Source organism: Apium graveolens, chromosome 3 (genome assembly GCF_009905375.1).
Source record: "Apium graveolens cultivar Ventura chromosome 3, ASM990537v1, whole genome shotgun sequence".
Taxonomy (NCBI): domain Eukaryota; kingdom Viridiplantae; phylum Streptophyta; class Magnoliopsida; order Apiales; family Apiaceae; genus Apium; species Apium graveolens.
Genome location: NC_133649.1, coordinates 239,128,976 through 239,148,490, shown reverse-complemented (window position 1 = coordinate 239,148,490; position 19,515 = coordinate 239,128,976).

The following is a 19,515-nucleotide window of genomic DNA, read 5'->3' as shown; positions in this document are numbered from 1 at the left end:
AATAAATAAGGATGTCATCAATGAATACCACGACAAACTTGTCCAGATACTTCTTAAATACTCGATTCATCAGATCCATGAATGCGGCCGGGGCGTTGGTCAATCCAAATGGCATTACTAGGAATTCATAATGCCCATATCTGGTCCTAAATGCTGTCTTGGGAATATCTTCTTCTTTGATCTTTAATTGATGGTATCCCGATCTCAAGTCAATCTTTGAAAAGCATTTTGCTCCCTTCAGCTGGTCAAAAAGGTCATCTATTCTTGGTAGCGGGTAGCGGTTCTTGATCGTTACCTTATTCAACTCTCGATAATCTATGCATAGTCGCATACTCCCATCTTTCTTCTTTACAAACAGAACAGGTGCTCCCTATAGCGATGTACTTGGTCGTATCACTCCCTTATCCAACAATTCTTGTAGCTGGCTCGCCAACTCTTTCATTTCTGTTGGTGCCATCCTATATGGGGCCTTTGAAACTGGTTCCGTGCCTGGAGCAAGGTTGATCTCGAACTCGATTTGTCGATCTGGTGGCAAGCCTGGTAGTTCGTCTGGAAACACATCGGGAAACTCGTTAACTACAGGTATATCTTCTATGCTGGGACTCCCTTTTTCTGAATCCACTACATAAGCTAGGAACGACTCACAACCTTTTCTAAGTAGCTTCTTAGCCTGAACGATTGTAAGAAATAGTTGTTCTTGCCTCTGCCCCTTAAATACTACCTTCTCCACTCTTCGTCTTGAAATACACTTTCTTGGTCTTACAATTAATCTGAGTGTTATTCTCTCCTAACCAATCCATTCCTAAAATTATATCAAACTCCCCCAACTTGAAGAGTATCAAGTCGGCTGAAAACTTATACCCCGAAATATCAATCTCATACTTCGGACAGAATTGATTCACAGGAATCTTCTCTTGGTTCGCAATTACCACATTTACTACCTCGCTCAAAATCATTTTATCAAATTGAAGCTTATCAACAAAAGTTTCTGATATGAAAGATCTTGTTGCTCCCGAATCAATCAATACTTTAGCTTTGACATTATTGAGTAAAAGTGTACCTGTTATCACCTCAGAATTTTGAACAGCATCCTTCATCTTCTGATCAAATATCCTTGTTGTTGCTTGCGGGGTTGGTGTAGGTGGTGGAGGTAATGCCAATACCTCAGCTGGCACGCTCGCACTGGTACTTGCCACGTTCATTAGAGCTCTGACTGGTCCGGTTGCCTTGCACTCCCTAGCTATGTGTCCAGTCTTCCCACACCTATAACACGTAACTCCTGGCTTCGGCATCTTGCACTCATTCGCCAAATGCCCCTTCTAGTTACACCTATAGCAGGTCATGCTCAGTTTATTGCACACTCCAGGGTGCCTTCTTCCACAGTGCTTGCATTCTGGTCTCTAGAACCTGTTTTCTCCAACTTGGCCTTGGCTTGTCTGGTTGTTCCCCTTTGATTCTTGCCTTTTGCCCAAATTTCCCTTCTTTTGAAAATTTCCGCCCTTATGGAATCCGATCCTATTTACATTCCGATCTTGTGAACTTTCGGCTTCAGACTTTTCTCCATAAAATGGAACCTTCCTCTTCTTGTTATCCCTTTCCTTCTTTGACCGCGTCCCATTATTCTCAATCAGAGCAGCTTTCTGTACTACTCCCGCATAGGTTTCAAGTTCAAACATAGCCACTCTATCTCTGATCCAAGGCTCCAATCCTTGCTGAAATTTCTTTACTTTTTCCTCCTCAGTGCTGGTATACTTTGTCACAAACCTTGACAACTCAGTGAACTTCTTCTCATACTCCAGTACAGTCAAGTTCCCTTGCTTCAACTCCAAAAATTTAAGCTCCATCTGATTCTGCATGTACTTAGGGTAATACTTTTCCAGAAATAACTTCTTAAATCTCTCCCAAGAAACCTGCTGAGTTACTTCCATAGCTTTTACTGATTCCCACCAATAGATGACTTCGCCCTTCAAGAAGTAAGTAGCATATGGCGTCTTCTGATCTTCTCCTAATTATACCAACTCAAAAGCCCTTTCCATTTCCTTAATCCATGTGTTATCTATTACTGGATCAGTGGTATCATGAAATACAGGTGGATTCACATTCTGAAATGCCTTGAAAGTGACAACTTGTCTAGGTGGTACGGGTGGTTCAGGTGGTTGGTGTGGTTCACGGTTATCTTGGTTTTCAATTCGTTGTTGAAGAGTTAGTTGTTGTTGAGCTATAGCATTGGTTTGTTGTTGCAAAGTTTCCAGTAATCGAAGAATATTTGGGTCTGTGGTAGATGTGGTTGTTGGGTTCTTCTTTTTGGGAGGCATGATCCTGAAATAAGACTTATATCAAAATAGATATGAATAATAAAATAATTTGAGGGTATCGCATGGCATTCTTGTTTACTTATGAGGTCAAGTTTCAAATTAAGCTGATATGGCGATGCATATAAAAGCGTAAAATAACAGTTGAGAGCAAATGGAACAATAGTGCATGATTATTGAAATTTAAAGGTCACAATACATCAGGATTAGGACAAAGTCTGATTCTAGGAACAACAGGCTTATTTAAAGGAAATAACGGAAACAACTGGGAATTTTACGGAGTCTGATAGTACAACAACATGAAAAGGTAAGTGGAAAGAACTAAGGCTCCACTCCATCTGAACGGGGCTTGGTAGTCTTTTCCTCTCGAAGCGTCTTCACAATGCTCTGGAGCTCATCCACCACCATCTGAATGACATACTGGCTGGTGCGATCCCGGTGCGCTGGCATCTCCTCAAGCTTAGTGTTGACGTACTGTACCAAGGTCTCAAGTCTCGCAGTCATCTGCTCCTTGGGCTTACCTTCATAGTTTCGGCTGTCCGGGTACACGTTCTTCAGTCGGTCTATCAGTCGGTCGTACTTGCCCTGAAGCATGTCAAACTCGCGCCTCAACTCAGCATACACGGAGAAAGCAATAGTGTCGTCCGACCCAGAGGATGACGAGGAATGCGCCCTTTGCTGACAACCAATAAGAGGAGTATTAATAATAAATTTACTTAACCTACTCTCTCGCATATTATCTATAACCTATACATATACCCTATAACCTATTTGGGCTGTCCAGGGACTCTAAACCGTAGCTCTGATACCAAAACCTGTCACACCCCAACTTTACCAATAATTTAAATATAACTATTACAACATTTTAAAAGAAGTAAACATAACCAAATCCAAGATCTTACAGTTTAGGGTTTGGAACAGCCCAACACTACCATCTATTACAACTGATTTTAATATCGAGTCCTCACACAAACTACCATCTCTTATTCTACCTGAGCTCGAACATAAGCATCAGCATCACAGGTCTTACGGGTGGTCTGCTTGAATCTAACCATAGCTGCTAGCTGTAATATCAGGGTAAAGCAAGGAGTGAGCCAAATACTCGACAAGTGCTAAACAGTACGATACAAAACATAAATCGAGATATACATTAAAGAATGATAATGGGAAGACATAACCAATGATAACGAGAGATAAAACTTTGGGTGATGGCATCATTTTGCTTGTCTCAAAACAATTTCAAAATCACATCTCAATTAAAATCATTTTATGACGCTACGGATTACAGCCGGTGATCAGCCGCGAAGTAATCCCGAACCTCACTGGGTTCTAAAACATTAATGGGATCCCTAGGCAACTTTTAAGCCTAATATAAGTGTGGAAATGACTCGCGTGTCAGTCCAGATCCACTATTCAGAGAAAACATTTATCCCCGTTTGGGACTGAAAATCCACATATTAATCATTTTAAAAATCGATGCCGATTTATGACAAAATCTCTTTTGACCGTAAACATTTTTATCAAGGGATTATAGATCAACTCGAAACACGGGAAATATGGTACTAAATCTCAGGGCCATGATCCACTAAACTTTACTCTATTAGGGTAACTGAAAGGTTTTCATATATCAAAACTTGGACAAGGAAATTTAGTGAGGCTATTGGATATTATGAAGGGGTAATGCCAAACTGGGCTTAAAGCAATGGTTTCTCGTCAAGGTGCAAGTGCTAGATCATCAAGAAGATAAACATCATGAATACTAAGGGTGTTAAGGTATGAAGAAATGATCTTTAACTCAGGATATATCAGAATTGTCAAGCTTTAGGATAAGAAAGAGAGGTATCAATCAATGAGGAACAACTTTGATAAATATCTGGCTTTCAGGTATCAAGGTAAGGTTCTATAGGGGTTCAAGTATCAGGATGAGATATCAATACTTAGGAATCATTAGCATGGTAATCAAGAGGATCAACCAAGTGCTATAACAACTCTTTATTTTATCATGGCATTCAAAATTACTTTAATATACTATCATGATAAGACTTTTGAACTACTTGCAATACGTACTCGAGGGTTCATGGCATTTCTATATGATTCAAGATAAACATAAGATACGCTTGATTTAAATATATCAAAATGACTCAGGATAGTTGCATCAATATATATGAGCTATTTGCAGTGAATACGAAAGACAAGTTGAATCACTTGCCTTGAGGAAGGATGGCCTGGTCTGACTGGTAGGAGCAACGAGAAGCTTCACTTGACCTTTATGGCAAGTTTACCCTCGTCTCGAGATCCTACATAAATAATAATCCCCATTATAATATATTCTCACCAACTTAACCTATTTACAACCCGAATTTAAATACGGATGGCACTTAGGCCTATATGCACTTAATTTATATTCACCTTAAAAATATAATTGCACACATAGCCGCATATACTCACATATCATATTTTAATACCAAATAATACCACATACACCATAATGCAACACTAGGCTTGGATGATCTCGACTCACAACTTAAGTCACTTGGTCGCTAAACTAGACAAAGTCTTCAAATTTTGGCTTCCTAACTCGATGTGCCTTTACTAAACTATCCAAGACCTATTGACCCTCACTTGGGCCTTTTGCTCTACTGACCTTACACTATCTTACAACTATGGTGGTCAACCTAGATCTCACTCCTAAGTATTCTAAAACTAGGCGATAAGTGAAAGTGCTCACTGGTATAAATTTCAGAATGACATCTATGGTTTCTTGAGTGCATTAGACACCCTTAAACTACAAGTTTTCCTTCAAAACTATCACACAAGACTCTCCTGACCTCAGGGCATCTCCCAAACTTGATGTGGCTCAAGGGCCTGGCTTGGGCCTTCTTGGGCCTAAGCTTAAAGTCCAAGGTTCCCCTGTTTTCCTGGGAAGAAAACGTCCTGACTTGAATTAACTTGTGACACATGGTTCTAACTCATATCCTATGAAATATGGTTGGAAACACTTCACTGACACTTCCTCTAACTAAGGCCCAACAGGGCCTAATGAGGGCCTACCCATGACATGGTCAAATCTCCCTATTTCTAAGTTGCAATAAAACTGTCCCCTGCTGGACAGATTTTGTTATTCTACTTGTGCACCTAACCAAACGACTTGCAAACCTACAACCAACTCCTATAACCTTTTATATACTCCTAATACTAACTTCTGGTGGCTTGGGCCTCAAATTGCACATCAATGACATGGTCAAAACTCACTCTAAACCTCACGGTACTAAACTGATTTTCTGCAGAAACTAAGACTCTTCTTTCTCCAAGGTTTTTACTTGACAAACTCAACCACCAACAACCCAATACCCAAACCAAGACTTAAACATGGTGATCTACTGAATTAACTCCCTTACACTCAAAATAATCTTGGTGAATATCATCCTTACCTAAGGTGCAATCATGGAAAAACAAAGGAAATCACATTGCACAATTTACAAGTCATCAAGTTTTTGAAACAACAAGTTATGTATTTTTATAATATATACACGAATTATTACCATACATCAAGGAGCACTAATCAAAATTAACACCTTATTCCTACTAAAACTAAAGCTTACTAACAAAATCTTTCCAAATGATCAAAATATTCCAACATTCCAAGAGAAATTTACATGCATGCATGTCTTCGAGTTTTACCAATCAAAGCAACATGTTTTCTAAATATATTTTACCATGAAATTGACATGCAAGCCTAGCATGCAAAGGGTTTTATCAAGACTTCACTAAGATTTTCATGTTATCATCACAAAAACACACAAAGTGGAACATGACAACCAAAACACCATCCATTCGGCTCCTATCAAGTCATGGCCGAATGGATTAGGGTGAAAACAACAATTGCATGAGTGTAGCATACTCATGTCTAGCCATTCTCAACCCTTTGCTACTATAACTCATGGTTAAAGCCTTGAATTCACAAGAATCAAGGATATTCACGTGAAGTTTTAACAAAACACCACCATGCAAGGTCAACACATAAGTTTTTCTACTCTAAACTCTTAAGATATACAAGAACAACATGTAGGGAGTAGGATTACTTGATAATAGGATGATTGTTTGAGTGAGAAATGAAGAAAGAAGGGGATGGGGGCTCGGTTTTTGGGAATTGCCGAGAGGGGAAGGGGGAAAGCCGAGAGGGAGGGGGAGGAAGGAGATGAGAGTGAAGTGGTGGGGTGAAGTGAAGTGGTGATCACTTCCTTGAGTTGTTTTTATGTCTTGATTTGACTATATTGTGAGTGGGTTTGAGAAATGACAAGGGTAATCCTTCTAGCTAGAATTAAGCTAACTTGCATGCAAGGTCAAGGAGGTAATTTGGCTATTAGTTCATGAGTTAGTGGGTTTGGAATTGTCCTCTTTGTCCTTGAAAAGAATGAAAGGGTGGTTTGCATGCAAGGGCTTCCTTGTAATTTGCTAATTATGACAACTAAAATTTATAAAGATTTATTTTTATAAAATAAAATACAAGTTCAAAAATTATAAAATTTATACCATAAAATAACTTGGATTTTTAGAAATTGTATAAAACCAATTTTGAAATTTGTGAACAAAATGACTTTTAAAAAGAAATTTATTCAAGGTTTAAAATATTTCTTATAAATCAAAAATAAAAGAAATAAATAAACTTTTGCTTTGAAAAATCATATACCACATAAAGCAAATTTAGGACGCAGAAATTTTCATTCACACAAGCATACAATAGTTGAATATATTAGCATTCGGCTTTAAAATTGCACCAAATTTACAAATAATATTACACGAAAATGCCGGTTGTAACATGAGTCACTACTGCTTATCAAAATTTATGCTATTATCAGAGTATTTCTCTAGTAATCAGAGAATGTGAAAAGTCACCAAGAAAATTTTATTTTGCTTTTCTAATGCATATTACTTAATACCAGCAATGCACTTGGGTCTTCCCTTCCATATACATTTTTCTCTAGATCTCAAAGGAGTACCTGATATTTATTTCTTTTCTTTACTTTTTCTTTTGATAAGTGAGGCTTATCAGCACTTAGTACGTCCATAAGATTTACCAACATCAGAACTTAACAGATAAGAAGCACTATTCTAGTTTTTGACTTAGTAATAAGATACACAAAGTAAACCTAACCAAGCTCAATATCAGAATTTTCTTGTGTTAAAATATTTCCACATAAACAATTACTTCAAACATGGGATCATTAGTATATTAGAGACTACTAGGTCATCATCTAGCACAATTATCCTCATTAGATTGAATAGTCACAGAAACATTCATATCACTATCAGAGTTTAGAAATTCACATCAGACAACAATCAGCACTTAAGTAAATTACAATTTAAGAACAGATTACATAAAGATAGTAATATCTGTAAATACTGATTATAAAGTCTGATGAATCAGAACATAAACTAAGCAGATTTAGAGAAAGAACCTGAAAACATTCCAAGTTCATTTACCAATCTTGTAAAATTAGCTTCACATAGTGGTTTTGTGAAGATATCTGCTAGTTGTTGATCTTTTGGAACAAAATGCAATTCCACTGTATCTTCCATCACATGCTCCCTTATGAAGTGGTACCTAATGCTGATGTGCTTTGTCATTGAGTGCTGAACTGAATTACTTGTCATAGCAATAACACTTTGATTATCACAATAAATAGGGATTTTAGAAAATTCTAACCCATAATCCAGTAACTGATTCTTCATCCAAAGAATCTGTGCATAACAGCTTCATGCAGCAATGTACTCTGCCTCTGTACTTGATGTGGAAATTGACTTGTTTCTTGCTAAACCAAGAAATTAATATGCCTCCAAGAAATTAGCAGCTTCCACTTGTGCTTTTCCTGTCAATTTTGCACCCTGCATCTGAGTAACCTATTAGCTTAAAGTCTGATTCCCTAGGATACCACAATCCTAAATCACCTGTACCCTTAAAGTACTTGAAAATTCTTTTTACAGCTGTTAAGTGAGGTTCTCTTGGATCTTCTTGAAATCTTGTACAAAGACAGGTAACATACATTATATTAGGTCTACTTGCAGTTAGATAGAGTAATGAGCCAATCATACCTCTGTAATCAGTAATATCTACTGATGTACCATTATCCTTATCCAATTTTATTACAGTGGCCATATGAGTGGATGCACTTGAACAGTCTTGCATTCCAAATTTCTTCAACAAATTTCTGGTGTACTTAGATTGACAAATAAAATTTACTTCTTCATTCTGCTTGACTTGAAGGCCCAGAAAATAACTAAGTTCTCCCATCATACTCATTTGATATCTTGACTACATTAGCTTGGCAAACCTTATACAAAGTCTATCATTTGTAGAACCAAAAATGATATCATCAACATATATCTGTACCAAAAGTAAGTCCTTTCCATGGTTGAGATAGAATAGAGTTTTGTCAATAGTCCCTCTGACAAATCCACTTTCCAGAAAAAACTGAGCTAATGTCTCATACCATGCTCTTGGAGATTGCTTAAGGCCATAAAGTGCTTTATCAAGTCTGTAGACATGACTAGGAAATTTTGAATCTACAAAACCTGGAGGTTGTTCAACATATACTTCTTCTTCTAATTATTCATTAAAAAAAGCACTTTTCATATCCATTTGAAAGACTGTAAACTTTTTGTGAGCAGCATAAGCCAAAAATATCCTTATGGCTTTCAATCTAGCAACTGGTGCAAATGTTTCATCATAATCAATTCCCTCTTATTGAGAATATCCTTATGCAACCAGCCTTGCTTTATTTCTTGTAATTATGCCATCACTATCAGTTTTGTTTCTGAACACCCACTTTGTACCAACAACAGATCTGTTCTTTGGTCTTGGCACTAGGGTCCAGACTTTATTTCTTTTAAATTCATTTAACTCTTCCTGCATTGCTTGCACTCAATCAGCATCTTGAAGAGCTTCTTCCACTTTCTTTGGTTCATCCTGAGAAAGAAAAGAATGATAGAGACATTCATTTGATGTTGCTGTTCTAGTTCTAATACCTGCTTCATGATCTCCAATAATCAAGTCAGGTGTATGTGCTTTACTCCACTTCCTTGCAGATGGAAGGTTATCTCTAGAACTGGATGCTCCCCCATGATCCATGCTGTCTCCATCAATATTTTCTGATACTCCCCCTGAAATTATGCTCTCTGCGTTGGATCCTTCAGAATTTGAGTTTCCAGAATTTTCAGAATTTGGCCCATCAGAACTTGATGAATCAGAATTTGAGTATCCATAATTATCAGAACTTGGCCCATCAGAACATGAAGAGCCTGTTCTAGGTTCTGATGCTTCTTGAGATGTAGTTGGATCTTCAATATGCTCCCCCTGCACAGGTACATTTTCCTTTGGCGTTGTCACCACAGTTTCAATAACATCAGAGTTTAACCCATCAGAGTTTGCAGTATCAGGATTTAGACTATCAGAATTTCCAAAATCAGAATTTAAAACTTCATTCTCAAATCTCAGCTGATCATGATTATTGAAATCTTCAAGTCCGGTAATCTTCTTATCATCAAAAGAGACATTGATAGATTCCATGACAGCCCTTGTTCTTAAATTGTAGACTCTGAAGGCTTTTGTGGAAAGTGGATATCCAACAAAAATTCCTTCATCAGCTTTTAGATCAAATTTGGATAGTTGCTCAGGATGAATCTTAAGAACAAACCACTTGCATCCAAATACATTAAAGTACTTTGGATTTGGCTTCTTTTTCTTCACCATCTCATATGGTGTTTTTCCATGCTTGTTGATAAGTATTGCATTCTGAGTAAAACAAGTAGTCTGCACAGCTTCAGCCCAAAAGTAGGTTGGTAACTTTGCTTCATCAAGCATAGTTCTTGCAGCTTCAATAAGACTTCTATTCTTTCCTTCAATAACTACATTTTTCCATGGAGTTTCAGGAGCAAAAAATTCCTGCTTTATTCCATGGTCTTTGCAGAACTCTTTCATAATCATATTCTTGAACTCAGTGCCATTATCACTTCTTATAATTTTCACAGAGTCTTTGACCAACTTATCCAGTTGTTTGACATGATCAATCAAGATAGATGCAGTTTCACTTTTTGTGTGCAAGAAATACACCCATGTGTATCTGGTAAACTCATCTACTATGACCATAGCATATTTCTTCTTTGCAATAGACATGACATTCACTGGACCAAATAGATCAAAATGTAGTAGGTGATAAGGCTCAAGAATTGAAGATTCAGTTTTGCTCTTGAATGAAGTTTTTCTTTGTTTTTCCTTTTGACATGAATCACAGAGGCCATCAGGAGCAAATACTGATTTTGGAAGTCCTCTCACAAGATCTTTCTTGACCAGTTCATTTATATTGTTAAAATTTAAATGAGAGAGTTTCTTATGCCAATCCCAGCTTTCTTCAATTGATGCTCTACTTAACAGACAGATTGCAGAACCATCAGAACTTGTTGAAAGCTTGGCTTCATAAATGTTACCATGCATGTATCCCTTTAGAACAACTTTTCCTGTAATTTTGCTTACAACTTCACAGTGTTCTTCAAAGAAATCCACATGATAACCTATGTCACAGATTTGACTAACACTCAGAATATTGTGTTTAAGTCTTGAGACTAGAGCTACTTTCTCAATGATGACATTCCCTAGATTGATATTTCCATATCCCAGAGTTTTTCCCATGTTGCCATCTCCATAAGAAACTCCTGGGCCAGCTTTCTCCACAAAGTCTGATAGCGGGGCTTTATTTCCAGTCATATGTCCTGAACATCCACTGTCCAGAACTAGGATGTTTTTCCTGTTGCCCTGTAATCACAAAGACCACTAATGATTAGTTTTAAGGACCCATACTTGCTTGGATCCTTTGGCCTTATTAAGTTTGTTAACATTTGCAGCGGATTTAACATCAGAGTTTATGTTAACATTTTTCTTATCAGAATTTACGGTATCAGACTTTGCATCAGAACTTACACTAGAAGGAATAATGCTAACTTTCTTTAAAGAAGGTATTATTTGATAATAATCGTAGTACAAACTATAATATTCCTTACAAGTATAAATGGAATGCCATAAACTACCACAATGAAAACAAAGATTTTGTGGCATAAACCTAACAGACTGGCTCTTAACTCCTGACTTAGAAGGTAAGGAGTTTATATTCTTATTCTTCCTGCAAAAAGAAGCCAGATGGTTAGAATTTCCACAGTTATAGCATTTCTTCTAGGAGCATTAGGAACAGGCATATAATTATTGCTTTTATTCACACCTTCCTTTCCATTCCTATTTTTCCTAGGTGGCTTTACCTTGTTTACATTCTTAATCTCTTTCAGCTTATACGTAAGCTGGTTCATTGTCATTAAGCCTATGTTAACTTTAGCTGGTTTATCCTGTTTTAGCTTACCAGAAGTTGACTCTGCCTTAACTTCTGTCTCAATATCTTTCATCTTTTCAGAATCAGACTTTACAGTTTTAGCTTCAAACTTAACAGGATTTACCTTTGGCTTATTAGTATATTTAACAATAATTGGCTTAATTTGTTCAGTTCCTGTTTCACTTTTGTCATCTCCATAACCTAAGCCCTCTTTCCAGTTTCCACTACTTAGTAAATTCTGAGTTGTTCTACCAGAGTTAGTCCAAGTCCTGATAATCTCTCTTTCTTTTTCTAACTCAATTTTTAGAGATTGATTCAATTTTAACACTTCATCTCTAACATAAAAAGCATCATCTCTTTCTTTCTGAGTTTGATGGAACATAACTAAGTCCTTTTCTAAATAGTCATTCCTTTTCTTAAAAGCCAGATTTTCAGAAGTTAACCTATCACAAGTTAAAGTCTGATCTCTATAGCTAATGAATATGGTTTTAAGATAAGATCTCAACTCAGTAATATCATCAGTATGAAAAACATAAGTTGTTTGAGGTACCTTTGACTCAGCAGCTTCAGAACTGCTATCAGCATTTGCCATCAAGGCATAGTTCACCTCATTTTCAGAATCTGAAGTGTCTATCCAACTTTTCTTCTTTATGACAAGTGCCTTGCCTTTGTCACTTTTTCCTTTCTTGCAGTCAGGAGATATGTGGCCTTTCTCACCATAATTGTAGTATTTAACATTTGAGTAATCTCGTCTGTCAGACTTTCCTGCTTTGCCTTCAGATTTTCGGAATCCCTTCTTATCAGAACTTCCACTTTTCCTGGAAAACTTCCTTCCCTTTCTGAATTTCTTGTAGGCTATCTTTGTGATGCCCTTCACCATTAGTGCACATAATTTCATCATCTCTTCATCAACATCCATCTCATATAGACTTTCAGTTTCTGAATCATCATCATCAGAACTTGATAAGTCTGAATCAGACTTTATGATGAGAGCCTTTCTTTTGCCTTTCTTTGAAAGAGCCACTTTGGGGGATTCCTCCTCAGCCTTAAGAGCAACTGTTCTTCACTTTCTTCCATGTCTCTTTCTTCTTTGATCCATCTTAAGTTCATGAGTTTTGAGCATACCATAAATTTTATTAAGAGTAGTTTCATCAAGAGCATAGTTGTCTCTTATAGTTGTTGCCTTCAAATCCCAACTTTCAGGAAGAGCTAAAAGGAATTTAAGATTAGTATCTTCAAGATCATATTCCTTATCCACCAGTGATAGATCATTCAAGAGTTTTACAAATCTGTCATATAAACCAGTTAATGACTCATCGGGTTTTGAGTCAAAGTGCTCATACTCTTGTGTGAGTATAGTCCTCCTGTTCTTCTTAATTGCATCAGTTCCCTGGCATCTTGTTTCCAAGCCATCCCATATCTCCTTTGCAGTCTTGCAGTTAATTACCCTGTTTGACATGACATTATCAATGGCACTATGCAACAAATGCCTTACCTTTGCATCCTTGGCAATAGTTGAGATATGTTCAGCTGTATATTCACTTTTCTCCTTTGGTACGGCCTTTGCTGGCTGATCTGCAACTACAACAGAGAGCTTGGTTGGCTTATGTGGTCCTTCTTTAATTATGTCAAGGTATTCTGGATCTGTAGCTTCCAGAAACATAATCATCCTCACTTTTCATATGGGATACTCAGAAGGTCTCATTATGGGAACCCTAATAGTCTCATATCGATTATGGATTTGAGTCTTTGGAGTTTCTTCAGTTTTGGTGGGCTTGGTTGGAGTTTGTTCTTCTTGAGACATGATTGTTTTTGGATCTTTACTGTATATGTGTTAACAGATTGGCTCTGATACCACTTGTTAGGTCACACACACTGTAGAAGGAGGTTGAATGCAGTGTATACTATAATCAAATCGAATTAAGAACACAAGTATGAAACACATAATAATCTTATTAATAAAACAGTATTGCAATGGAACCGTTCTCTCTCAGTGATGAACAAATATCACGAGAGCTGCTAGGGTTACAAAGAATAATATTCTCGATAATAATAACACATATAGTGTAAACCCTATGATGTGTTTATATAGACACACATTTACAAGATAATCTTATAATTGATATCGAATATAAGTCTGTATCCTAAAATATATCAATTAGTTATCTTTTCCTCAAAGTATTTTATTCTTCATAGAATTCTTCTCCATGCATATCTCTTCTTGTTTTAGTCTTGATCTTCTTTCCTTTCAATCAGCCGCCTTCCTTATCTGAATGTTTTCTTAAGTCCTGATATTATCTCCTGATAAATATCGTCTGATATCTTAAGTTTTGATAACTTAAGTTCTGATATCTTAAGTTCTGACTTCAGTATAAGTACTGATTTCCAGTTAAGTCCTGATTTGTCCTATTAGTCAAGATCTGAAAACTAAACACAAATCATTATTAGAAATGACATCACAAATATATATAACAAATTGTTCTAGTTATTTCACCATCGGTTGTTTAGATAACTCTAGACCATGAGAAATGGAGAGTTATGTTGTAAGAATGTCGTTTGATTTGACTAATTTGATTTAAAATTATTTTTATGGATTGGATGGTTGTGTAAGAGGCTGTGGCGGCGGTCCAGTGTGAGCTAGGTATTATACAAGATATAATACCTTGCTAGGCTGATATGTGCCTTGGGTACCCCTTTGTTTAGTTGGATATGCTTCTGCATACCGGTGTTGCTCCACGGCCGATCACCGGCGGCAACATACCGTCGTTCGAGGATTCTAATCCAAAACAAAAAGATATATAAAAATGTTGTTTATTATCAAAACTTATATCAGATTTTTGATATTGCTCAGGTATTGTTGTTAGGTTTTGTTGTTCAGATTTATTATTGTTGTTATTTTAAATCATAATTTATATACTGCTTGTTAAGCATTTTCTTTCGCTCATACTTGTTTATTATTCTGACTCTTTAGCTAGGTCAAAACAGGCCTGAGTACCGGGTTTGACCAGAAGTTGAGTGCTTGTAAATAGTTTGGTGTGTTTTCCAGGTAGACTGTTTGGGACGCTTGAAAAGTCTAAAGGTTTGTAATAAAATTTGAATAGTTTGTAAAACTAAATAGACTTATGGTTTGTAATAACATTTGGTTTGTATTAGTATCTGTTTCATACTATAACCTATGATTGATCCAGTTGCATGCAAGGGGTCATATTTATTATTTTATTCCGATGTGCCTATTTTAGTTTTGTTTATCGGTTAGTGACCCCCAAATCTAGACCCCGGGTTTGGAGGGCGTCACAGGTTGGTATCTGAGCTACAGGTTATGGTCACTGAGACAGGCTTAGGATTGTTATAAGTGAGTTATAGGAGGATCACATAAGATATGCGCGTGTAGTTTAACTCTTATAGAGTTAAGATTATGTTATTGGGGTGGTTTATAGTTAAGTTGTTCAGATTCTCTGTTTTGCGTTTAGCTCTAGGCCTTTGTGCCATTGTTTTGCTATTTGTTGATTTCCGAGTATAGTAAGAAGTGATAAAAGAGGCAGGAAGGTTGTGTTACAACCCTATCCACCATTTTTTGGTTTATTTGAGATTTTGAGCAAGAGTTGAAAGGGTTTGGATAATTCTTTATTAATTTTCTTTGTGTTATTATTCACGAGAGAATAAGCAGGATTATGTGATAATCATGTCGTATGTGTTAATATGGTAGCAAGTTTATAATATTTTGGAAAAGATATCATGCTTGAGAATTTTGATATGCTAAAGGATTGCTACATATTTGACACAATGCTTGACATATTATTATATATGTTACTTGTTTCTTACCAGAATAATGGCACCAAAGAGGAGAAGTAATTCAGGAGAGGATCATACCGAAAGCCGTACAGATCCAATGATTGTCCAGATGTTGGGACTGATGCAGCAACAGATGTTGCATCTTACGCAGCAGCAAGAGCAGCAATAACAGCAACATCAGCAGCAAGTAGCAGCACCACCTGCACTAACTCTTAAGCAATTTCAAGCTGTGAAGCCACCTGAGTTCAAGGGAAGTGTTGATCCCTTGGAAGCCAATGCATGGATTAAAGAGATTGAGAAGGCTTTTGACTTAGTTGGAGCAAGAGCTGAACAGAAAACCAAATTTTCCAGCTAATTTCTGAAAGGCGGGGCAAACTATTGGTGGGAATCCACGCGAGCATTGGAAGGAGGTGAGTTTGTAACTTGGGAGAGATTTACAGAGTTGTTCCTGGATAAGTATTTCCCGAGGTACATGAAGAATCAAATGGAGATCAATTTCTTGAACCTGACCCAGGGTGATCTTACTGTTGCTGAGTATGAAGCTAAGTTTACTGAGTTGGCGAGGTTTATGCCAGACCAGGTTGATACAGATGAAAAGAAAGCAAGAAGATTTGAGCAGGGATTGAAATTTTAGATTCAGAACAGAGTGGCCATGTTTGAGTTGACTCATATGTGGTATTGGTTCAGAAAGCGATGGTGATTAAAAGTAGAAGTGACATGTCTCAGAGAGAAAAGGATGGAAAAAAAAAAGAAAAATAGAAACCTCAGGAGGAGGTCAGCAACAAGGTAATTTCCAGGGCCGTTTCAAAAGAAGGCCAGAGTTTCAGGGTAACAAGAATGTGGGATTCAGAAGACGATAATCAGGAAATGGAGGATAATGTAGCCGCTTTCAGAATTCAGATCAACAAAGGTCCAATCGTCCACCAGTGGAAGAATGTAAGTTTTGTGGTAGAAGACACTTTGGGATTTGTAAGGCTGTGTTGTGTTATAAGTGCAATCAGAAGGGACATTATGCTAATGAGTGTCGAAGTCAGACTACAACCCAAATATCAGGAACAATATGTTTTAAATGTTGAAAGATGGGGCATATTGCCAGAGACTGCCAAATAACTGATCCATCAGCTAATGCGGCAAGGATTGAAGGACCACCAGCAAAGAACCAGCCAAAGGCCAGAACATTCAACATGACTATGAAGGATGCTGTTCAGAGTTCAGACGTGGTTGCAGGTATGCTTCCAGTCAAATCCGTAGATGCTAAAGTTTTAACTGATTCTGGAGCTACAAGGTCATTTATTTCTCAAGATTTTGTCGATAAACTGCATTGTGAAGTTAAATTATTAGAAAAAGCGTTAATGCTAGATTTAGTTAATAAGAACCAAGTTCCCGTCGACCATGTATGTCCAAGGTATGACATTGAGATAGCGGGACATCATTTTTATGCCAACTTAATACCTTTTAAGTTGGGAGAATTTGATGTTATCTTAGGAATGGATTGGTTGTCAGAGAATAACGCTCAGATTGATTGTAAGAATAGGAAAGTGAGACTGCAGACATTGGATAATAAGAAGAAGGTGATATTTCGAGGAAGTAAGCAGGAAAAGAAGTTCTTAACGATAGCTCAAGCAAAGAAGTTATTGCATCAGAACTGCGAGGCGTATTTGGCCCATATGATAGACACCAGCAAAGAAGTTCCAGCACAAGAAGCAATTCCAGTTGTCAATGAGTTTCCAGATGTATTTCTAGACGATCTTCCAGGATTACCTCCCGACAGAGAAATTGAATTTGCGATTGACTTAACACCCGGAACAGAACCAGTTTCTAAAGCTCCTTATCGAATGGCACCAATGGAGATGAAGGAATTGGCAATTCAACTGCAAGATCTTTTGGAGAAAGGAGTTATAAGACCCAGTATATCTTCGTGGGGCGCACCAATATTATTTGTCAAAAAGAAAGACGGAAGTATGCAATTGTGTATAAATTATCGAGAATTGAATAAGCTGGCCATTAAGAACAAGTATTCGTTGCCGAGGATTGATGATTTATTTGTCCAACTGAAAGGCGTTGTATGGTATTCTAAGATTGATTTAAGATCCAGATATCATCAACTGAAGATAAAGCCAAAATACATACCTAAGACAACATTCAAAACTAGATATGGACATTATGAGTTTTTGGTAATGGCAGTTGGATTAACCAACGCACCGGCAGCTTTTATGGATCTAATGAATCGATTATTCAAGAAATATTTGGATAAATTCATGATTGTGTTCATAGACGACATTCTGATCTATTCCAAGATGGAAGAAGAGCATGCAGAGCATTTGAGAATAGTTTTGGAGAGACTACGACAGGAGAAATTGTACGCAAAGTTTTCCAAGTGTGAATTTTGGTTAAAAGAAGTACGATTCCTTGGGCACGTAATTAGCAATAAAGGAGTGGAAGTAGATCCCTCAAAGATTGAAGCTATAATCAACTGGGAGAAACCAAAAACACCAACAGAGGTAAGAAGTTTCATGGGATTGGCAGGTTATTATAGGAGATTTGTACTAGATTTTACGAAGATAGCTATGCCATTAACAAAGCTCACCACAAAGAACCAGAAATTTGAATGGAACTAGAAATGCGAATAGAGTTTCCAGGAATTAAAGAACAGATTAGTATCTTCTCCAGTGCTAGTCTTATTAGATGATCAAGGAAATTTTATGATCTACAGCGACGCGTCGTACAAAGGATTGAGATGTGTTTTGATGCAGCATGACAAAGTGATAGCCTACGCTTCAAGATAACTGAAACCACGCGAAGAGAAGTATCCAACTCATGATCTTGAATTAGCAGCTATAGTGTTTGCATTGAAGATATAGGAGGTATTATCTGTATGGGGGAAAAGTAGTGAGATCTACACGGACCATAAGAGTTTAAAGTATATCTTTACCCAGAAAGAATTGAACATGAGGCAGAGAAGATGGCTGGAACTGATTAAGGACTATAACTGTACCATCAACTATCATCCAGGAAAAGCAAATATGGTGGCAAATGCTTTGAGCAGAAAAAAAGGTTAAACATGATCACTTCATCTGAGGAATTGATCAAGGAATTTGAGAAGCTTGAAATAGAGGTCAGTATTTCAAGTGAGTCTACCGATATGTTTTGTGCAATGTCTTTTCAACCAGAATTATTAGAAAAAATAAGGAGATGTCAGGAAGAAGTAAAGAGCCATGCCCAAGAAGAGTTGAAAGGAGAAGAGAAAGGGAGTCAAAAGGATGATAAAGGAATCTTAAGATTTTCCTCTCGAATATGGATACCTAATGTGACTGAACTGAAAGATGAAATTCTTCGAGACGCTCACAGCTCCAGATATCCAATTCATCGGGGAAGTACACAGATGTATAGAGACTTAAGAGAAAACTTTTGGTGGCCAAATATGAAGAAAGAAATTACGGAATGGGTAAGTAAGTGTTACACTTGCCAGCGAGTCAAAGCAGAACATCAAAGGCCCATTGGACTGTTATAACCATTGGACATTCCAGAATGGAAGTGGGAACATATTGTGATTGATTTTGTAGTTGGACTACGGAGGACCAGGGCAAATCATTATGCTATTTGGGTTATTATAGACAGATTGACAAAGTCAACGCATTTTCTTCCTATCAACGAAAGATTCTTATTGGATAAATTGGTTCAGCTATACCTGAAGGAAAATATGGTTCGACATGGAGTCCTAGTATCTATAGTTTCAGATAGAGATCCTCTCTTTAACTCAAGATTTTGGAAAAATTTCAAGATTGTCTCGGAACAAAGTTGAATATGAGTACCGCGTATCATCCGCAAACAGATTGTTAAAGTGAAAGGACAATTCAGACTATTGAAGATATGCTAAGGGTATGTGCTCTAGATTTTGAAGGAAGTTGGGATGAACATTTGCCATTAGTTGAATTCTCCTACAACAACAGTTACTATACCAGTATTGGAATGTTGTTGAGTGGCATTTATGACACTTTATTATGCTCCATAAAGCTTTGAATTGGTGTAATTGTACT